Raw genomic sequence first — 23,604 nt, 5'->3', positions numbered from 1 at the left:
TCAAGTACTGCTCGTATACGTTTTGTTCGAATTTCAAAAAAAGACCTCTACACTTCAACAGCGGCCCACATTTTAAATTTCAGTCCATGTTTTATTAGAACGGTATGGGTATTTTGAAAATTTTATCCATATTTTCCAACCGAATTTTGGAATTTGTGATATCATAATGTAGAAAACCATTATTCATAAGATGTTACCCTATATAACAGTTAATTTTTGAGACATTTTATTTTCGGCCTTTTTTCTCAGGATGTAAAAAACTTCTAGTAAAACATTAGCCGCATAGATCTACCTTTTCAAGTGAACTTACAATAACGTTTAGAATAGACAACAAAGATAAAAACAATTTTGTTAAAAAGGTACGTTTGACTTTTTGATTTCAGTACAAATTCGGGTTAACCTAGAAACAATAGTACATTATTCTGTACAATTTTTAAAATCCAGGACCTTAGCTCAAATGTTACAGTTTTAGCTCTACTTGTTCACCCAATGTCAATGGTATTACATGTAGAAACCTTTCATACATTTAAAGGTGGATTTAAATAAACATTCTGATGCAATCTCAACAGTTATCCTCATAACAAATTTCATTTATCGATACACCCAGTACCAGTGCTTCAATATTTAGTATTATTTAATACTTCTAGTACACTTATTGTACGACCACCTCTAACAATGAACCTGACAAATCAAAGATATATCAGAATTTCACATCTATACCAAATTTATTGTAATTTTGTAATTTTCACGCACTAATGATATAATTCCATCTTCAGTGCTACACCGAATTTAATAGCATTTAGTACATTTCGTATTTCTCAATAAATCATCCAGCCCTCAGCCTAATTTTAGAATTTGTATGCATTTCAAAAAATCCTTATCTAAACACCAACACAATCCCTCATACAACAATTCGGAATTCCACCTATATCTCATCACGCAACACCAAACTGGTACCAAATTTAGAACTTATAGTATGTATAAGTTTCAAAAATTACTTCCTTTTATCAAAAACTATATCCAAACCGCGATTTAGTATTTTTCGTATACATTAGTACGAATTTCCAAAACTATCCCTCTATCTCCACTCTAAACGTCAACTGCTATACTAATACAAATTTCACAATTTCAGCTCTATCCCTTTACACAATAACAATTTGGACCAAATTCTGTGCCATTTAGTAATTTTCGTACACTTGTTGTACGTAAATCCACAACCACATCCATATCTCAACCCTACACACCAACAGCGGCTATAATACCAAATTTCCGAATTCCACTTCCATTCATAATACCATTAATACTTTTCGTGTGAAAGTACGAATTTCAATAACTATCTCCAACAGTAATTGCGAATTTCAAGATTTCAACCCTATCCGTCCACCCAAACTAAATTCTACCAAATTTAGTACCATTTATTAATTTTCGTACCCATAAATACAAATTTCCAAAGCTACCTCACTCCATAAGTAATCTTAATTATAAATTTCAGGATTCCAGCTCTATCTGTACACCCAAATCCAAAATGTACAAAACTTAGTACCATTTAGTACTTTCCGTAGCCATAAGTACGAATTTCCGAAACTACCTCAATCCTATACTCCATAAGTAATCTTAATTCCAAATTTCAGGATTCCAGCTCTATCCGTCCACCTAAATTTAAATTGTACCATATTTAGTACCATTTAGTACTTTCCGTACCCATCAGTTCGAATTTCCAAGACTAAGTCAATCCTACAGTCCAACAGTAATCTTAATTCCAAATTTCAGGATCCCAGCTCTATTCGTTCCCCCAAATCCAAATTGTATCAAATTTAGTACTTTCCGTACCCATAAGTACGAATTTCCAATACTAACTCAATCCTACACTCCAAAAGTAATTAAATTCCAAATTTCAGGATTCCAGCTCTATCCGTTCACCCAAATCCAAATTGTACCAAATTTAGTACATTTAGTACTTTCCGTACCCATAAGTACGAATTTCCAAAACTTCCTCAATCCTACACTCCAATAGTAACCTTAATTCGAAATTTCAGGATTCCAACTCTATCCGTTCAACTAAATTTAAATTGTACCAAATTTAGTACATTCCGTACCCATAAGTACGAATTTCCAAAACTTCCTCAATCCTACACTCCAATAGTAACCTTAATTCGAAATTTCAGGATTCAAACCCTATGCGTTCACCTTAATTTAAATTGTACCATATTTAGTACCATTTAGTACTTTCCGTACCCATAAGTATGAATTTCAAAAACTTCCTCAATCCTACACTCCAATAGTAACCTTAATTCGAAATTTCAGGATTCCAACTCTATCCGTTCACCTAAATTTAAATTGTACCATAGTTAGTACCATTTAGTACTTTCCGTACCCATAAGTAAGAATTTTCAAGACTAAGTCAATCATACAGTCCAACAGTAATCTTAATTCCAAATTTCAGGATCCCAGCTCTATTCGTTCCCCCAAATCCAAATTGTACCAAATTTAGTACTTTTCGTACCCATAAGTACGAATTTCAAAAAACTTCCTCAATCCTACACTCCAACAGTAACCTTAATTCGAAATTTCAGGATTCCAACTCTATCCGTTCACCCAAATATAAATTGCACCAAATTTAGTACATTTAGTACTTTCCGTTCCCATGAGTATGAATTTCCAAAACTACCTCAATCCTACACTCCAATAGTAACCTTAATTCGAAATTTCAGGATTCCAACTCTGTCCGTTCAACTAAATTTAAATTGTACCAAATTTAGTACTTTCCGTACCCATAAGTACGAATTTCCAAGACTAACTCAATCCTACACTCCAAAAGAAATTAAATTCCAAATTTCAGGATTCCAGCTCTATCCGTTCACCCAAATCCAAATTGTACCAAATTTAGTACATTCCGTACCCATAAGTAACTCAATCCTACACTCCAAAAGTAATTAAATTCCAAATTTCAGGATTCCACCTCTATCCGTTCACCCAAATCCAAATTTTACCAAATTTAGTACATTCCGTACCCATAAGTACGAATTTCCAAAACTTCCTCAATCCTACACTCCAATAGTAACTTTAACTCGAAATTTCAGGATTCCAACTCTATCCGTTCACCCAAATCCAAATTGTACCAAATTTAGTACATTTAGTACTTTCCGTACCCATAAGTATGAATTTCCAAAACTACCTCAATCATACACTCCATCAGTAATCTTAATTCCAAATTTCAGGATTCCAACTCTATCCGTTCACCCAAATATAAATTGTACCAAATTTAGTACATTTTGTACTTTCCGTACCCATAAGTATGAATTTCCAAAACTACCTCAATCCTACACTCCATCAGTAACCTTAATTCGAAATTTCAGGATTCCAACTCTATCCGTTCAACTAAATTTAAATTGTACCAAATTTAGTACCATTTAGTACTTTCCGTACCCATAAGTACGCATTTCCAAAACTAACTCAATCATACACTCCAAAAGTAATTAAATTCCAAATTTCAGGTTTCCATGTCTATCTAAATCCAAATTGTACCAAATTTTGGTACCATTTAGTACTTTTCGTACACATAAGTATGAATTTCCAAAACTACCCCGATATCTCAATCGTACACTTCAACGGTAATCTAAATTTCAAATTTCAGGTTTTCAGCTCTATCCGTTCACCCAAATCCAAATTGTACCAAATTTAGTACCATTTAGTACTACTCGTACACATAAGTACGAACTTCCAAAATCATGACCTTATATCAACGCCACTTCCCAACCTTGATTCCCATACCAAATATGAAGATTGTAGCTATATCCGCTCAAAATATACAATTGGTACCAAATTTAGTAACTTTCCGTACACTTATAGGTCGAATTTCCAAAAACCCTTTGGTACATCTTTCTAACTCTCCATTAGTTACCCTCATTCCAAATTTCAGAATTATAGCTCTTCCCGTTTGCCTAATACAAAGGGTACCATATTTAGTACCTTTTAGTACTTTTCGTACCCTTCTAGGTCGAATTTCCAAAAACCCAGCCTTATCTCACGCCTACACACCAACAGCAACGCACAGTCAAAATTTCAGCTTTCTAGCTTCAGCGGTTTCGTCTGGGCGATGATATGCCAGTCAGTCACTCACTCACTCACTCATCACTAAGCTCTTTTATATATATATAGATAATGTTACCAAACGGTGTCCAATGCTATGGCAAAGTCTAAGTCAACAGCAATCGTTCCCATTTATTTTTGAAGCCGTCTGTCACATATGTAGGGAAGGCAGACAAGGCATGAGTGGTTGTGTATCCTGCTATGAATCCGAAGTGACAGTCCCTCAGTATTCTTCCTCTGTCGATAACTCGATTGAACGGATTAAGAGAAATCGATTATACAATTTCCGAAAGGGCGAAAAATCGGTTTTGAGCCTGTAGCTTCACATATAGGTGAGCGTCGGTTCGGCTTCGTAATTTCCTTCCAAGCCGAAGGAAAGTCACCCATGTTTAGGTAATAATTGAAGACTTTGGTTTCTTCAACGCAATGTCCGGAATCTTGTATATACCACAAGATTTCGTGGACGACCTTTGTCGTCCTAGGTCAAAGATAGTCCCTCCGAGAATGTTAATGAAAAATATAAATATGTCACTTTTTTAATTTGTTATATCAATGTATCTATAATGTCTATGCAAAGAGAGACATTGTATATGTTATTGTTTCATTTGTTTTATATTTATTATCTTTTAACTTTAATTGTAAATTCAACATCATATCCTATATCAAATTAACAATGATAACGAAATTTTCAATGTATAATACTATGTAGTATGGCACTTTGAAACATCTATAGGGATACTAACACTTAAAATTAATTTTATTTTTAACTTTAATAAATCACAAATTTAAAGCGCATTAAATTTGCTTTAAAGTCAGCAATAATTGTATGGAGCATAGTTTTCCATTTACAAACATCGGACCACACAGCCATTCGTTTGAACAACAACAATAATAACTCAACATTTGTTCGGCATTGAGAAAACATGTCATGTGTAAACTTTGCCTTTGGTTGTTAAAAGGGTATTCGGACAGTATTCTAAAACAGAACTTAGCGATGAAATAAACTTACATTTCATGGATATTAGCTGGATACCGTATTCTATTTTACAAATTAAATGAAACACAATAATATGTTTCGTCTTATGGGGGACTATAGTCCCTGAGAAGCCTAAAGGTGGCGATGACCTTTCCACGTGGAAATCCCCAATACTCATAGGTACTAAACATAGACCTTTTTCTCACTCATCCCCGGAGCAACAAAAGGAGACTTATCTTATATCATATCAATGAGTTCAGCCAAATATTATTTTTAGCTCAGAGATGTGAGAATTTCTATTTATCACCGAGTACGAACGGCGTGTCGCATATAGTCGATACCAAACATAGAGGAGATTTTCATAACCGAACTTACATACACAAATTTAATGTTAGTAATGTTATCAAAAACTCTTAATATTGTGAAGTAGAAGATTGAGGATGCATTCACGTCCTAACTGTGAATAATGCCTGATTGATAGGCCAGGTCGGGCCGGCAGAACTGCGAGTTGCTTTCGAGGCGGAAATTATTTATTTATTGATGAGCATAAGAAATAAAGCCCATAGATGAGATTCCTCTATGAAAACCAAGAGCTCAGTTCCGACATCGACAGAACAGACGATATAACTATGCGCAAGTTTTTCGAACACTTTCGAAAGATAAGGCAATTTTGCAATGGGTTGGTAACAACCCGTGGATTAAAACTAACTTTGGCGGGCTGTACCAAAGCGTGGACCTATGGCCATAACTTTTGGTGGAAAAATTTCTTGATCACTAAGAATCCTAAATGGCAAACTATAGCTAATTCGGCCTGAACATGTAGCTAAAAGTCAAAATACCGGAAATCGGGCGGTACCGCTATATGGGGACTATAAGAACACGTGGACCTAGTTTCATAATTTTTGGTGGAGAAGTTATTGCTCACTGGGAACCCTAAATGTCAAATTATAGTTAATTCAGTCTGGAAATGTGGCTAAAAATGTCAAAATATCAAAAATCGGGGATTCAGTTATATGGGGGCTATACCAAATTGTGTACGATATAGCCCATCTTCGAACTTGATCAAGAATATATATACTTTATACGGTCGCAAATGAGTATTTCGATGAGTTACAAACGGAATGACAAACTTATGTTATGGTGGAGGATATAAAAATATTCCTTAAAGAACAATCGTACTAAAATTGCGACCTGTGGCGTGATTACAAGGTTTAGATGGACAGACGGACGGACACACATAGCCAGATCGACTCAGCTCGTCGAGACATTCATTTTATGGTATATATATGTATGGGTCTACGACCATTATTTCGATGCGTTACAACCTTTTTGGCCAAAACCAACTTATAATACCCTCCCAACATAGTGGTGTTGGATAGAAAAATATTCTTTAAAGAATCCACGTCTCGTAGTCTGATGTTGGATAGAAAAATATTCTTTAAAGAATCCACGTCTCGTAGTCTGATGTTGGATAGAAAAATATTCTTTAAAGAATCCACGTCTCGTAGTCTGATGTTGGATAGAAAAATATTCTTTAAAGAATCCACGTCTCGTAGTCTGATGTTGGATAGAAAAATATTCTTTAAAGAATCCACGTCTCGTAGTCTGATGTTGGATAGAAAAATATTCTTTAAAGAATCCACGTCTCGTAGTCTGATGTTGGATAGAAAAATATTCTTTAAAGAATCCACGTCTCGTAGTCTGATGTTGGATAGAAAAATATTCTTTAAAGAATCCACGTCTCGTAGTCTGATGTTGGATAGAAAAATATTCTTTAAAGAATCCACGTCTCGTAGTCTGATGTTGGATAGAAAAATATTCTTTAAAGAATCCACGTCTCGTAGTCTGATGTTGGATAGAAAAATATTCTTTAAAGAATCCACGTCTCGTAGTCTGATGTTGGATAGAAAAATATTCTTTAAAGAATCCACGTCTCGTAGCCTGATGTTGGATAGAAAAATATTCTTTAAAGAATCCACGTCTCGTAGTCTGATGTTGGATAGACAAATATTCTTTAAAGAATCCATGTCTCGTAGTGTGATGTTGGATAGAAAAATATTCTTTAAAGAATCCACGTCTCGTAGTCTGATTTTGGATAGAAAAATATTCTTTGAAGAATCCACGTCTGATAGTCTGATGTTGGATACAAAAATATTTTTTTAAGAATCCACGTCTCGTAGTCTGATGTTGGATAGAAAAATATTCTTTAAAGAATCCACGTCTCGTAGTCTGATGTTGGATAGAAAAATATTCTTTAAAGAATCCACGTCTCGTAGTCTGATGTTGGATAGAAAAATATTCTTTAAAGAATCCACGTCTCGTAGTCTGATGTTGGATAGAAAAATATTCTTTAAAGAATCCACGTCTCGTAGTCTGATGTTGGATAGAAAAATATTCTTTAAAGAATCCATGTCTCGTAGTCTGATGTTGGATAGAAAAATATTCTTTAAAGAATCCACGTCTCGTAGTCTGATGTTGGATAGAAAAATATTCTTTAAAAAATCCACGTCTCGTAGTCTGATGTTGGATAGAAAAATATTCTTTAAAGAATCCACGTCTCGTAGTCTGATGTTGGATAGAAAAATATTCTTTAAAAAATCCACGTCTGGTAGTCTGATGTTGGATAGAAAAATATTCTTTAAAGAATCCACGTCTCGTAGTCTGATGTTGGATAGAAAAATATTCTTTAAAGAATCCACGTCTCGTAGTCTGATGGTGGATAGAAAAATATTCTTTAAAGAATCCACGTCTCGTAGTCTGATGTTGGATAGAAAAATATTCTTTAAAGAATCCACGTCTCGTAGTCTGATGTTGGATAGAAAAATATTCTTTAAAGAATCCACGTCTCGTAGTCTGATGTTGGATAGAAAAATATTTTTTAAAGAATCCATGTCTCGTAGTCTGATGTTGGATAGAAAAATATTCTTTAAAGAATCCACGTCTCGTAGTCTGATTTTGGATAGAAAAATATTCTTTAAAGAATCCACGTCTGGTAGTCTGATGTTGGATAGAAAAATATTCTTTAAAGAATCCACGTCTCGTAGTCTGATGTTGGATAGAAAAATATTCTTTAAAGAATCCACGTCTCGTAGTCTGATGTTGGATAGAAAAATATTCTTTAAAGAATCCACGTCTCGTAGTCTGATGTTGGATAGAAAAATATTCTTTAAAGAATCCACGTCTCGTAGTCTGATTTTGGATAGAAAAATATTCTTTAAAGAATCCACGTCTCGTGGTCTGATGTTGGATAGAAAATATTCCTTAAAGAATCCACGTCTCGTGGTCTGATGTTGTATAAAAAATATTCTTTAAAGAATCCACGTTTTATGGTCTGATGTTGTATAAAAAATATTCTTTAAAGAATCCACGTTTTGTGATCTGATGTTGGATAGAAAAATATTCTTTAAAGAATCCACGTTTTGTGGTCTGATGTTAGTTAGAAAAATATTCTTTAAAGAACCCACGTTTTGAGGTCCGATGTTGTATAAAAAAATATTCTTTAAAGAATCCACGTTTTGTGATCTGATGTTGGATAGAAAAATATGTTTTAAAGAATCCACGTTTTGTGGTCTGATGTTGAATAAAAAAGTATTCTTTAAAGAATCCACGTTTTATGGTCTGATGTTGAATAAAAAAATATTCTTTAAAGAATCCACGTTTTGTGATCTGATGTTGGATAGAAAAATATTCTTTAAAGAATCCACGTTTTGTGGTCTGATGTTGGATAGTAAAATATTCTTTAAAGAAACCACGTTTCGTGATCTGATGTTGGATAGAAAAATATTCTTTAAAGAATCATCGTTTTGTGGTCTGATATTTGATAGAAAAATATTCTTTAAAGAATCCACGTTGTGTGTGCTGATGTAAAAAGTAAAAAGTCACGTTTTGTGGTCTGATATTGAATTAAAAATTCCACGTTTTGTGATCTGGCGTTGGAATAAAAAATATTCCTTAATAATCTATGTCTTATGGCCTGATATTGAATTAAAAACCCACGTTTTGTGATGAGATGTTGGAAGAAAAAATATTCCTTAAAAAGTCCACGTTTTGTGGTCTTGTGTGGAACAAAATATATTCTTTTAAAAATTCATGTTTTGTGGTCAGGTATTGGAAGAAAACATTTTCTTTAAAAAATTCAAGTTTTATGGTATGATGTTGGAGGAAAAAATATTCTTTAAAAATTCACGTTATGTGTTCAGATGTTGGATAAAAGAAATATTCTTCAAAAATCCACGTTTTGGGTCCTAATGTTGGAAGAAAAAATATTCTTTGAAAAATCTACGTCTTTTGGTCTGATGTTAGATAAAGAATATTCCTTAAAAATGCAGATTTTGTGACGCGATGTTGGGTAAAAAATATTTTTAAAAAAGAGAGAATCTTTAAAAATAAGGAATCAAAATTCCACATTTTGGTTCACCTCAATATAAGGATTCATATTCCCGGTGCTTTTGAACCAACTTCAGGGTTTTTTAGGCTTTCACGATTTTTCTGGGAAACCGCAAGCCTTATCAAAATTGCGTATTTTTTAAGAGGAAAGCATTTTATTTAAAGTTTGTTAAGGCCCCGTACATGACATTGTTTTATAAGGAGACGATATAATCAGTGAAGTGTCCCGATTTGAAGTTCTATATCTATAAATGTTAAAACCTATATCTAAAAATCTTAAAACAATCTTGTAGAGAATTTGCACTGCTACAACATTTTTTTTTGTTCCATTTTTATAGGGCTTGCCGTTACCCAGCAAAATCGTGAAAACCTAAAAAAACCCTAAAAATGTGAATTTTGACCGCGATTTAGTAGAGTAGAGTCAACTGATAAAGATAGAAAACAACACATAGTTGACCTGTTGGATAACTTTGCAAGTAAAAAGTATTTGCAAGTTCTTGCAACTACTTCTCATTTCTCTTTTACTGAACAAGTTTATATCGAACAGCATTTTGTAAAATAATATCGTTTCGTTTTCCCCAAGGTATTTCAAAAAATTCTTAGAAAAGTATTTATTTGACAACTTTCAGACGTTATGCCTGATATTACTATGTACATACTACAGATTCTTAATCGAACAGCATTGGACCGAACACTGTGCCAAATTAACTAATGTGGCTTTAGTAGATTTCATAGCCTGGCAACCACTTTTGCAGTTCATTATGTACTTTGTTTAAGCAAACAACATCTAAATTAAACACCATCAAGTGCAGCTCATCAGCGGATAGAAGGCAATGTTAATCAAAAGCTTTTAAATGATTGTAATTTTGTTTTGTTAGAAATTACCCAAATTTATGAAAAAAATGCTGCCTCTTCGTTGTCCGCATCAACTAATCTGATTTTCAATTAAAAATTGACCTATTTCAATGAAATGTACAGATATAAAGATTGGACCTTGGACAAAAGAAATGGTGTGAATATGTAGTTTTTGGAATTTATTTATTTTTACAATAAAGGCCCCTACCTGTCCTTTGTTTTTAAACCAAAACGGCTTTTGTGTATGTCAGTGTGTATTTGAAATGTTTTCAGTCAATACGATGCCGATATGTGTTTTGATAATAAAAACAGAAGGTAGTATAGTATCCCTGCTGAACAATACAGTGATGCTGATGATGACGACGATGCATGCTGGCTTACCGGCTAGCTAGCTAGCTGGCTGTTTGTGTATTGCTGTGATTGCTATGGAAAAACCACCAGCAATCAGTTCAAGGCTCTTTCAATCTCAAAGTGTGAATGTGTTTGTAGCAATATGATGCTTTTAGTTTTATTCAACCATATGTTCGATATAGTGTTGCTGCGGCGAATATCATTTGAATTGTTGGCACAACATGATGCTTAAGACATAGCCCCAGTATGTTGCCACCAATCTCGTCCGCCCCTTCTCGTTATTTTCTACTCAAATACAAATAATTGTAATGGACACTTTCATTTGGTTGGTAGCTTGTCCTTTTTTGCTGTTGCTTTGTTTTGTATTTGTTGAGATTTTTTAATTAAAAAGTTTTTCTTATACATACACATGTATGTATATCGGAAATGTTTATAATTGAATTATTTATATGTACAGTGTCTGTCACATAATTAGCACAGCATTTCAGCATAATTTATTTTGCCTATAATAAAGCTTTAATTATAATTGTTTTGTAATAAAGTTTTATAATAAAGATACAGGCCAAAAACCAAACGTTTCATTTTTATAACATCCCAAAAAAATCAAAAAATTTTTCACATCGAAGTTGTGGTGTTGGTGTGGAGTTTAATTGGCTTAATGAAATACTTAATTAAAAACATCCGATGCATGTAAGTAAATGGATTTGGTACCTGCTATTCATAGTGCTCTGCCACATAACTTCCTGGAGTTGTTTATCTCCATAAAATCAATCGATTCGGCACAAAATATGGCTTTCGTAATATTTTGTTCAAACTTAGTTTAAGTTCGAAGATGGGCCATATCGATCTACTCTCTTGGGTACTTCCCCCACAAAAGTTAAAAAATTTTCGCAAAAGTATTTGTTCCATACTTTGCACATGTGTAATATTTCTTCCAGACATAGATTAGGTTCGTACATGGACAATATCGGCCCACTGCTTCGAATGCTTCCCACACAAAATTTCGGAAAAGTTCAGTTTTAGGTCTCTTGTCAAATCGCTTTGGTTTTTCGTAACAGGTTATACTCTTATATACCTTATATACCCTATTACGAAAACTCACAAAATGCATAATTATTGGGGAAAACGATTTTGGTTGTGTAACCGGTAATCGATCTGTCCCTAGATGCAAGTTTCATTTAACACAGGCTGTATTTCGTTTGTAAGACATTAAAATATTTGTCGGAGACCCTATAAATTATATATATTCTTGGTCAGCATAAAATTCTAAGACAATATGGACAAGCTCATCTGTTGAAATTAAAATACAGCTCACAATATTTAATTAGGATAGAGATTTATAATTTGATATTAAAGCTACTATTACTTCTATGAGGTTTGGTATTGACTAGTAAAAAAAGTATCAGCTTTGCCGATAGATATATACCCTAAACCTATGTGAATTGAAACATTCATCTACTCAAACAGATCGATTGTATTCAGGGTCCTTTCAGAACGTAGAGAATTTTCACTGCTAAAACATTTTCTTTAGTCTCATTTCGATAGGACTTGCACGTTCCTAGAAAAACCGTGAAAACCTAAAATATACCTAACCAGTAAGGAAAGGATCAAAGTCGGGCGGGGCCGACTATATGATACCCTACACCACTGTGAATATGTAAAATATAAATCGGAGCTATATCCAGATCTTAACCGATTTTGATATAATTTGGCACATTTATTTCCAGACCGAATTCAGTCACACATTCCAAATATCATTGAAATCGGACTTATATATCGTGTTTGGAGCAGAAATTACACGAAATCGGCGGAAAATATATATGGGTGCTATATCCAAATCTGAACCGATTTCGATATAATTTGGCACATTTATTTCTAGACTGAATTCGGTCACACATTCCAAATTTCATTGAAATCGGAAATATATAGCGTGTTTGGTACAGAAAATACGTGAAATCGGCCGAACATATATATGGGAGCTATATCCAAATCAGAACCGATTTCGATATAATTTAGCTCATTTATTTCTAGACTGAATTCAGTCACACATTCCAAATTTCATCGAAATCGGACGTATATAGCGTGTTTGGTGCAGAAAATACGTGAAATCGGGCGAACTTATATATGGGAGCTATATCCAAATCGGAACCGATTTCGGTATAATTTGGCATAGTTATTTCTAGACCGAATTCAGTCACGCATTCAAAATTTCATCAAAATCGGACGTATATAGCGTGTTTGGTGCAGCAAATACGTGAAATCGGGCGAAAATATATATGGGAGCTATATCCAAATCTGAACCGATTTTCCCCAAAAGCAATAGCGTTCTTCCTATGGCTAAAAAGTTGTAGTCCCCAATTTTCAGCGAAATCGGTCAACAAATGCGACCTGTATGTTGCGAACGTACGGACGGATGGACATGCATAAATCGACTCAGAAAGTGATTCTATTTATGTCCCTAGAAGGAACTATGGGTCTATCTCGCTACCTTTTGTATGTTACATACAAATGCACTAACACATAATACCCCTTACCACATAGTGGTGTAGGGTATAAAAATGTGGAGTGGTGAATTTAAATATAAATCAGCTCAATTGCTCTAAAAATAGAATATATACTTTTAAGCTTTTTTCGACTACCGGTATGTGGGTTAACCACATTTGTACTTAAAAAACATATTTAAGGAAGTACTTCCTTCCTATGACATCCCCATGTAAAAATAATGACTTTGACGGTCAATTTGTAAGTAGTTACTACTGCCAAAATTTACTGAATAATGTCATTATTTGGTAATGTCTTTTTTTCTGGGTATTTATGATCGTTTTTTAATTGCAAAAACTCTACAGCATTTTAGTTTTTTCTTTCATTTTTCAAAATAGTCTGACTTAATTCCATTGTTGTTGTTTTAATATTTTGAAAGAACGAAATTATTAGTGGGGAATCCACAGAATCTCATCCCTTATTTTTTTGTTTGTGGATATTCTCCTCCGAAGTAATTATACCCTCAGCATTTATGCTAACGAGGGTATATCACAAAAAATATTGTCAATTATTTCATATTCTATTTCAAAAAAAGGTTAAATTTTTTTCGCGCTACATCAACAATTTTTGGTACATAGGTAAAGAAAAATTCCCAATTTTTGGTTGTTGCGGACAAAAGTTACGGCGGTTTTATTTCGTCTTTTAAGAAAAATATTATAAAAATGGCTAATTATTTTAATGAGCACAATTGTTACTAAAAAGTTCTCTCGAAGGGACTTCAGCAAGTAGATTGCATAATACATGTAAAATGTTAGTCAGAATTCGCGGAATGTACATAAAATTGATAAATTATCGAATATAAGTCAACTTTTTTCAAAATAAAGGCCCATTTACCGGTCATAAAACATCACGGCGAATAAAATGAGACTAAAACCGTACAGATTGGTATTATAGTTTCGATGTTACAGCCAAAATAAGCACATATTTTTTGTAGTAGAAAATATTGGAAAAATCTATAGGAATGCTTCCTTCATTTTGCTTAAATCTCCCAATATAATAGACGGATTTTGCTTTATAGACATTCATATTAAAGCTTTCCCATTGGGGAGATAATTGGGTTGATTAGGATATACCTCAAAGCTTCTGAAATAGCAATAGAGGTCAAATAACCCATTTTAATTTATATTAATTTTAAAATACGTGTAAATCGCGTAATTATCAAACTCACTTTGCCCGATGTCATTTTCATGTACAGCAAGACCATATGTTTTAAGTTGTATATATTTTTCGAAATTTAATTTGGAGGCAAAGATGTAGCAACGGCTGCATCTTAGTGTTCAAAAAGCTATAAAACATCGCATACATTTTTTGTCCGCATCCGATTTCAGTGTTCACCATAAAAATCTATATCGATATACAGTTGAACCTCGATTATCCGTGAATCGATTATCCGGGAACCTCCATTATCCGTGATAGAAAAGAAATGTTGGACATTTTTCCATTTCTTCTCTTTTTCGTTATAAACTTCATTACTTCATTACTCGGGAGTAAAAATACACTTAATACAATGAATCTGATTAAGCAAACAAAAGGTAAACAAACGAAAACTGGAAATTCTACCGTATTAAACAATTTGTGTATTTATGGTATCACAAAAACCATGGGACAAAGTCAATTCAGATGAATATGATGATGATGATATTTATTTATCCTCCTAAAAGTTGGTGGATTACTGTAACAAATTTAATAAATAATAATGCCTCCGGTCCCGACCATAACGGATAATCGAGGTCAGACTGTATATCTATTTCAAGGCCATCAATCACACACTATTTTTCGGGATAAAATGAATGTAGCTCCCTTATCAGTAAAGTTTTTAAATCTCTGTTTTCGCAAAAAGGAAGATGCGGCACTAGTCTTTGCATTGCAGTGGAAACGACCCACAGAAAACGCGATAAAAATACGCGATATTTTTATAAACAATTTTATGTGATTTTCCTACTTTGGAATTTCTCGTATCCCGCGTTTTAGTAGATGGATTTTTACGAGTAATGATTTATTAGATCCGCAACGTAAAAATCTAAAATCTGCAATCAAGTACGAGTAAATCAAATGACAATTGTACAAATTAGGACCGAAAAAAATATTTTTAGAAAATTGTTCGCACAAAATTTTCGTATTTGGGTACAGATTTCTCTGGAGCTGTGTATGCTACATTCACGCCACATATATCAAATAACTCAGAATCGGGAGTTCTACAAACATATATATGATTTTTTGTAAAACCTGTTTGCGAAACGAAATTAGAAGAAAATTTCAAAAAACACTTAAAACCTGACTTCAAAATGTCAGCATCATTTAATGGTAGACCCAGGTCAAATTTTGAAAAGTTACACATTGGTGAGATGATCCCTATTTAGTTGGCTTCTACATTTACTTTGACAGGAATATCGTGAAAAGTGTGGTTTAATCAGAAATAGAGAGAAAACAAAAAAAGACACTTTAGCTCAAACCTTTTTTACCTAATTTTCAACATAAATATAGCCACAGCTTCCACGCAAATTAACTTTTAAGGCTAATATTTTTTTGCCAAGTCTAAAAAGATTTATTTTTATCCAAAAGCATTTAATTAGTATAATATACAACCACAGTTCACGAGTTATAAAAGGGTAAACCTTGGCGTCAATTATGTTAAATTTTCAAAAATTTTGCCCATATACATACATACATACTTATGTATGTATACAGAGTAAACAAATACTTCTTGCCGAGGTGGAATGTGATTCATTTACTAAGAAGTTATATTAAAATACTTTCTAACATAAGTGAAGTTTTTTGAGAGCTTACATATTCTGCTAAAATTTGTTTCTTTCTGTAAAGATCAAATAATATCAATTTATTAAGCCCTTAACATATTTCTTTTCATTATAGGTAAGGACGTCTACAGATAATTTTACAACTAAGGTTTAGTGGTGAGTATTATGTTACTGATAATATCTACAAGAGAAGACAGCAACCATTAACTAGTGGCATGCACAAAAACAATTTTCCTCGATTGTTCCCTATGAGCCAATGTAGACTTCTCTCATATCTATATGTGAAATTAACAGTACCCTTCGTACACATAAGTAAGAATTTCCAAAACTTCTTCAATCCTACACTCCAACTGTAATCTTAATTCCAAATTTCAGGTTTCCAGCTCTATCCGTTCTCCCAAAACCAAATTTAGTACCACTAAGTATTTTTCGTACACATAAGTACGAATTTCCAAAACTATGTTCATATCTCAATCTACACTTCAACAGTAATCTTAATTCCATATTTCAGGCTTCCAACTCTATCCGTTCACACAACTCCATCCGTTCTACTATCCGTTCTACAAAATTTAGTACCATTTAGTACTTTTCGTACACGCAAGGACGAATTTTCAAAACCATTTCCTTATATAAACACCACTTCCCAACCTTGATTCCGACACCAAATTTCAGATTCTAGCTATACCCGTTCAAAATATACAATTGGTACCAAATTTAGTGAATTTTAGTACATTTCGTACACTTCTAGTTCGAATTTCCAAAAACCCTTTAGTACAACGTTCTGACCCTTTATCAGTTACCTCATTCCAAATTTAGCTCTTTCCGTTTGCCTAATACAAAGGGTATCCTGTTCATTGCCTTTAGTTCCAATTTCCTAAAACCCGACCTTATCCTACCACTACACACCAACAACAACCCACACTCACAATTGAATTTTAACAAGTGAGCAAAGGCTATAGTCGGGACAGGGCCGTCTACGTAATACAGTACACCACTACCCATGTGCATAAGGTTTTCACTGGTAAACATTTCTTTTAGGGAATATTACCTGACTTTCAGCAAACTCAATATGCTCATTCCCCTCTGGGAGCCCCATTAGCCCCGATCCAAAATTGCGACCAGTTTTTTCATTTTTTCTAATCACGCTACAGATTACAAGAAATGGACAAATTGGATACATTGCCCACTATTGTGATATCTCCCTTGTTATCTCAAAATTTCTTGACGATCCGATTAAAATTGCTACCTGTAGCGTGATTACAAAAAATGGACAAATGTTTGACCCCCTAATCGAACCTACCTTGATCGTTGTAAAGGTGTGATTTTCTACTTTCATAGCCAGGCCTTGCATTTGGAAGGTCCCCAAACAAAGCTGAGATATTCGTCATTATAATGGAAATCGCAAAAGTTAAAACTTGTGTTGGATTAGCGACATTGCGATATCTCCATTGTTTGACCTTCTACGAAAACCTTCTTTACATCGTTGTTAATGTGATATTTTCCTTTTTCATTGTCAGGTTTTGCTTTTGGAATACTCTTTATAGAAGCTGAGATATTCGGTTTGGAAAAAAACGTTGACTTTTTCTGCAAATTAGTTTTGTGTCCATTCTGATCCCTGAATATTATCCGGCCATCACCAAAATCAGTAGTCACTTACCCCCAAAATTTCGTGACGATTCGATCAAAATTACGACCTGTAGCGTGATTTCCTCAAAAGTGGACAAATGGGATGTATTACCGACTATTGGGATATCTCCGTTATTTGGCCACCTACGCTAACCTACTTTGCATCATTGTAAAGACGGGATTTTCTGCTTTCATAGCCAAGCTTTGTTTTTGATAAGTCCCCAACAAAAGCTGTGTTATTCGTCATTATAATTAAAATCGAAAAAATGAAATGTAGGGTTTTATTTGCGACTATTGCGATATCTTCGTTGTTTGACCACCTACGACAACCTACTTTACATAGTTAAAGAGGTAATATTTTCTACTTTCATTGTCAGTTATACCCATTTGCTTTTGGTATACCCCCTATAGATGCTGAGATATTCGGTTTGGAAAAAAACATTGTCGTTTTCCCCAAATAGGTTTTTGCCCATTCCGACCCCTAAATATTATCCGACCATCACCAAAATCATTCCGGGACACCCATCAACACCCAAAATTTGGTGACGATCCGATTAAAATTGCGACCTGTAGCGTGATTACAAGTTTAGATGGACAGACGGACGGACGGACGGACGGACACACATAGCCAGATCGACTCAGTTCGTCGAGGCATTAATTTTGGTATATATAAGTATGGGTCTACGACCATTATTTCGATGCGTTACAAACTTTTTGGCCAAAACCAACTTATAATACCCTCCCCACATAGTGTAGGGTATAATTAAATTTGGATCGTTTGACGGAATTTGGTCTAGAAATAAATGTGCCAAGTTATATCGAAATTATTCACAGTGGTGTAGGGTATCATCCCTTTCATACTGGTTTTTTAATTGCAAAAACTGCAGCATTTCAATGGATCCTTGCTTTTGAGTTTTTCCTTTTGTTTTTCAAAATAGTCTGGCTTAATCCCATTGTTGTTGTTTATACCCTACACCACTATGTGGGGAGGGTATTATAAGTTGGTTTTGGCCAAAAAGTTTGTAACGCATCAAAATAATGGTCGTAGACCCATACATATACAGTGGCGGACAGCTAATTAGGGACCATAAATTCAGTCTCGATTGCATTTAAAAATGTGACGATTTTGATTAAATAAATTTTGCATATAAGGTATTATTATAAGCACTATCGAGTGATGTCAAAACGTACTGAAGCAAGGGGCACCTACAAAGCAGATGATCGACAGTCTCTTTCTCCTTCGCATCTTCACATAGTCTGCAGTAGTCAATGCCACTTAGTGGATTCTCGCAGTAGACGCCAGCACCAGTACCTTCTTCCATCTTGGACCCGTCTGTGTAAATTGGCAGACCGTCCAGAGGAGATATGCACTCAGCCCATGCGTCTCTGCTTGGGAAGATAACGGTTAAGGAGTCAAACTTGAATGAGGTAGGCATATAATCGTTTACGCAACCATTGTCACCTAATTCAAGTCGACTATCAATTAGTTTTAGGACATTCGAGTGTCCAAAGTGTGAACCACGCCAACACCCTGACTCCCAGATATCCAAAGGTTAGAGATCCAGGATGATGTTTAAAGAAGCTTGAGGAGTGCTTTTAATCGATCCGGTAACACGGTGCAATACTAGAAATGCAAACAAGTTCTAATGGGCATTTTCTGAAAGTACATATTGAGACTACAAAACCTTAATTGGGTTTTGTGTTCTTAGATCGGTAGTGCGATTCTCTAACTCATTTTTTGAGTTACCGACAAAAATCGGTAAAATTAAAACGCAAAATTATGAATGAAAAGTTCAAATAAAAGTTGACAACACTCTTGCTATCGGTAGAACTTTACGACTACTTTTTGTTCGTCGCTAACTTACCGAAAAACATCGGTAATTACCGAAATTATAAGCATTTTAATTTTACCGACAATTGTCGGTAACTCAAAAAATGAGTTAGAGAATCGCCGAAACTAATAAGAATTTTGTTTTGTAGTCTTCAGCAATATTGTAGCCCTAAAGTAACCCTAAAGTAGAACAGTAGAACTTATGTGTCAAACAGATGAACTAGGAAAAGCTGCATCTAGCGCATCAAACTCATTAAAACATAGAAAAGTTTACATAATTTCTGAAATTCTGGTCATTAACAACTAAACTGTTGGGAGTTGCAACAAGTAACCATTCTAAAAATTTTCCAAATAATGTGACCATCAATTCTTCAGAATATTCTGAAACTCTAAAATGGTTATTTCACCTTGTTTAAGGGGTATTTCATAACATACCTTTTACAAAACTTATTTCAAACAATGTTCACACAAGCTGTTTATTCTCATGTTGGGGATTTCAATGAATTATTGAAATATTTACCAAATTTTTCTTGAAAAATGTGCTATAAACAAGGCGATAGAGGCATTTTACAACAATATAATGTTCTGAAGAGTTGTGTATTACATTCCAAAGAATATTTTCCCAAAAGGCAACATTAAAAAGAATTTAACATTTTGGGAGATACGCTGGGAAATATACACAAATTATAGAATTTTTAGATATATAATAAAATTTGAGGCAATAAATGCAGTTTTTCGAGTTCACTATTCCTCCAAATATTTTCTTCTTGCTCTTATCTACAAGTTTGCTGCAGATGTCAAAACAAAATTCGTATTGGTTTCAGAGATACAGCCTCGATTTGTTTTAAACATTCGATCTTTAACCATGTTTAGATGAGGCCATAAAAACCGAACCCGATCTAAGAAAACAAAACCCAAATATGGTTTTTGCCTATTGGTCCTCTACTTTCATAAGATTCTGGGCAGAAGTTGTTTGCACGCGATTGGCTCAAAAATGTTGCACAGTGTAATCAGCAGTGACGCGGTTCTTTGTACACTTGACAATTTGGAGAGTAACGCTTTGTTCCCAAGAGCTTGCCACCAGACCAGTCCACCATAGGTAAGTATGGGCAGGACCACGGTTACATACAGCCAGTGTATGATCTGTTGACTCAATCCCCAGCTTTTCCCAATGGAGTTCTTATAGGAGTAGAGTGCCATGAGTTCCTTCTTCGTTCGCTCCTCTACATTTCTTTTCCATGACAAGCGATGGTCCAGAATAGTGCCGAGGTATTTAACTTCCGTAGAAAGTTCCAAGGCCACCCCGTCCAGGACTGGAGGCTGGAAATTGGGAATTTCGCGTTTCTTAGTGAATAGTACAAGCTCTGTTTTTTCGGGTTAACTCCCAGGCCGTTTTTCTGGGCCCAGTTTGCACGTTGTACTAAGGCTCTTTGCATGAGCTCAGACAGGGTTGGCAGGAATTTGCCACTTATCAGCACAACCACATCATCAGCATAGGTAACCACCTTGATCTTCAGCCGGTCGAAGCACACAAGTATTTAATTTATTACCAGAAGCCATAACAGGGGTGAGAGAACTCCTCCGTGCGGAGTGCCTCTGTTAACAGATTTCCTCACGGAACTCTCTCCTATGCATGAGTTGATGATTCTACTTTTCAGCATCTCATCAATCCATTCCACAAGGATGGAGGAAATACCTGTGTTGCTGAGAGCATTGTGGATTGATTCAAGCTTCACGTTATTGAAAGCCCCCTCTATATCGAGGAAGGCCGCCAGCGTGAAGCCTGAATTTTCCAGATGCTATTCAACATGCCCGACCACCTGATGCAGGGCAGTCTCCACTGATTTGCCTTTAGTGTAGGCATGTTGTGATTTGCTGATGTTATTGAGGTTTAATTGTGTTCTAATTTCAAGATTCAGTAACCTTTCTAACGTTTTTAAAAGAAAAGAAGAAAGACTAATTGGTCTGTAGTCCTTTGGTAGAGTGTGACTTGGCTTCCCCGCTTTGGGGATGTAGGTCACCTTTACCTCCTTCCACACACCAGGTGTGTACGATAACAATAAACAAGCCTTGAAAATTTCTACCAGGACTGATAGCGCCGGCTCATCCACATTCTGTAGCATTGCCGGTATTAAACCATCCGGTCCCGGTGATTTATAAAGCCTTTACCTAATTAACTGCGTGTTGCGTGTGCGTTCAAAAGTACAAAAACAAAATACATGTATTTCAAATTGAAAAGAAAAACAAATACATGTGTTTTGGTTTTTGTTTTTGTTTTTTTTTTTTTTTTTTTTTTTTTTGAACGCACACGCAGCACGCAGTTAATTAGGTAAAGGCTTAAGGCTGGAAACTCTTGATCGCCCACCGAATTCTTGTGTGATTAGTTATTCTGTCAATCATCTGTTCATCTTCGACAGTTCGGACTTGACTGTGACTTGCTGTTGGCAAGGCCGAGCATGGCCGAACTGGGTTGCCCTTTTCTTTTTTATTCTTTTATCAGAAACAAGCAAGGCAAGCAGGCGAGGTATCTTATGTACCCACGCCTTTAGAGCTGCTGGCAGTAATATTTTGGGAATCGTTGTCAATGTCCATATGTGTGATTGTCAGGGATAAAGAGGAGGTTGCACTTGTGAGTGAAAAGACTGAGGGTGCCAAGGCATCCACACCTACATCAGTCGAAATTTTATTTTGAGGGTTTTGGGTTTTTATTATTAGTTCGAATGCCCATGGGATATTGAGTTATGGAGGAGCTACCGTGGCATAGCCTCCTTACCACGGAAAGGGCATGATAATTACTCGTGGAGTCGCCCAGGTATTAACGAGGCTCCGTTCAAATACAGTTGGTACCCTAACTGCAAACCTTGAGAACACCAATGGGCACGTGGTCGCTTAACACCCCGGTGTTAGGGGATCTCAACAATTTTTTATTTGATAGGAGATCGCTACCAAATATGTGTCACACATTCCAGAGATACACTTTTTTTTCAGTGCACTGTATTGGTTTGCGACAGTCTCCTGCATAATACTAAAATGGCAAGATAACCATGAAACTTCTTCAAAATTTTCTTCAATCTTACACCTTTTTCGTATGTAATTCAAATTATTTTACTTGTAATGCCAGAATTTTATTTATTATTCGTAACATTTCATTTGTAATTCGAATTATTCCACCTGTAAATCGAATTATTTCATTTGAAATTCGAATTATTCCATTTGTAATTCGAATTATTCCACTTGAAATTCGAATTATTCCATTTGTAATTCGAATTATTTCATTTGAAATTCGAATTATTTTATTTGTAATTTCAAATAAAATAATACGAATTACAAATGGAATAATTCGAATTTCAAAGGGAATAATTCGAATTACAAATGGAACTCTCGAATTACAAATAAATATTACGAATTACAACTAAAATGTTTCGAATTACATCTGAAAAAGGTGTAGTTTAACGTAATTTAATATTTCGAGTACTTTATGAAGAAGTTTGGTTACTAAAAATATTTGGTATATGTCAATGATTTGGTATAGCCCCACATTACGGTACATATAGATTTTAAAGCATACTCGTGATACAAAATCAATGGATGAGGGTATATCTCCGTCAGAACATCAGAACATAAACAACCAAGTCTATAAAAAAGTCACATTTGTCAAAATCTTCAAAAAATCTTAAATCAGATAGTACCGCCTCCGAAGACTAAATACCAAATTTCATCCATTTCAGTTCTATAATGACCCTGAAACCCTCAAAATACCGCAAATCGGTATCAAAACGTGAAACCATTTCAATACCAAACATCCTAGGAGTAATATAAACTTATGTACCAAAGTATATTTAAGGGTTTTCACAATAATTGCGAGATTCAACCTTTCGGAGTTTCAAATATTACAGACCAGCCTTAAAGAAGATATTACGTGTCCAATTTTGGCAAAAAAAATTGAACATTTGTAGCGAGATGCCGGAAGCTGTGTACTAATAAGCAACATCTTCGAACTTAATCGAAGATTTTCATACATATTAAGATATGCAAAGTTAGGACCAACTCAAAGTTGTCGTGCACACCAAGCGCTACACATTGTGGACGTAGAGGTTTTTCACAGCTTTTGGACTTTTTTCCCAGGAAGTATTGTTCTGTACCTGCAAAAACTTGCATATTCGTAACAGGGGCAGCGAATACACGATGTTGCA

The 23,604-nt window shown here is 34.8% G+C and overlaps 1 protein-coding gene across 17 annotated transcripts in view; it reads left to right on the top strand.

Annotated features, from left to right (window-relative positions):
* The window catches only part of X11Lbeta, an 815,486-nt gene that overhangs the window by 549,248 nt on the left and 242,634 nt on the right, over positions 1-23,604 (top strand). Inside the window, exon 5 of one of the 17 annotated variants that reach the window (XM_073971793.1) lies at positions 16,070-16,110. The exons of the other annotated variants lie outside the window; for them this stretch is intronic. The gene's annotated coding sequence lies outside the window, so the exon portion shown is untranslated. The remainder of the gene's footprint in view (positions 1-16,069; positions 16,111-23,604) is intronic. 17 annotated transcript variants of the gene reach the window in all.

The sequence above is a fragment of the Musca autumnalis genome, unplaced genomic scaffold (assembly GCF_047663935.1).
Source record: "Musca autumnalis isolate F117 unplaced genomic scaffold, ASM4766393v1 scaffold_3, whole genome shotgun sequence".
Taxonomy (NCBI): domain Eukaryota; kingdom Metazoa; phylum Arthropoda; class Insecta; order Diptera; family Muscidae; genus Musca; species Musca autumnalis.
Note: the sequence above shows the minus strand (reverse complement) of the source record. Positions and strands in the feature narration are given on the sequence as shown.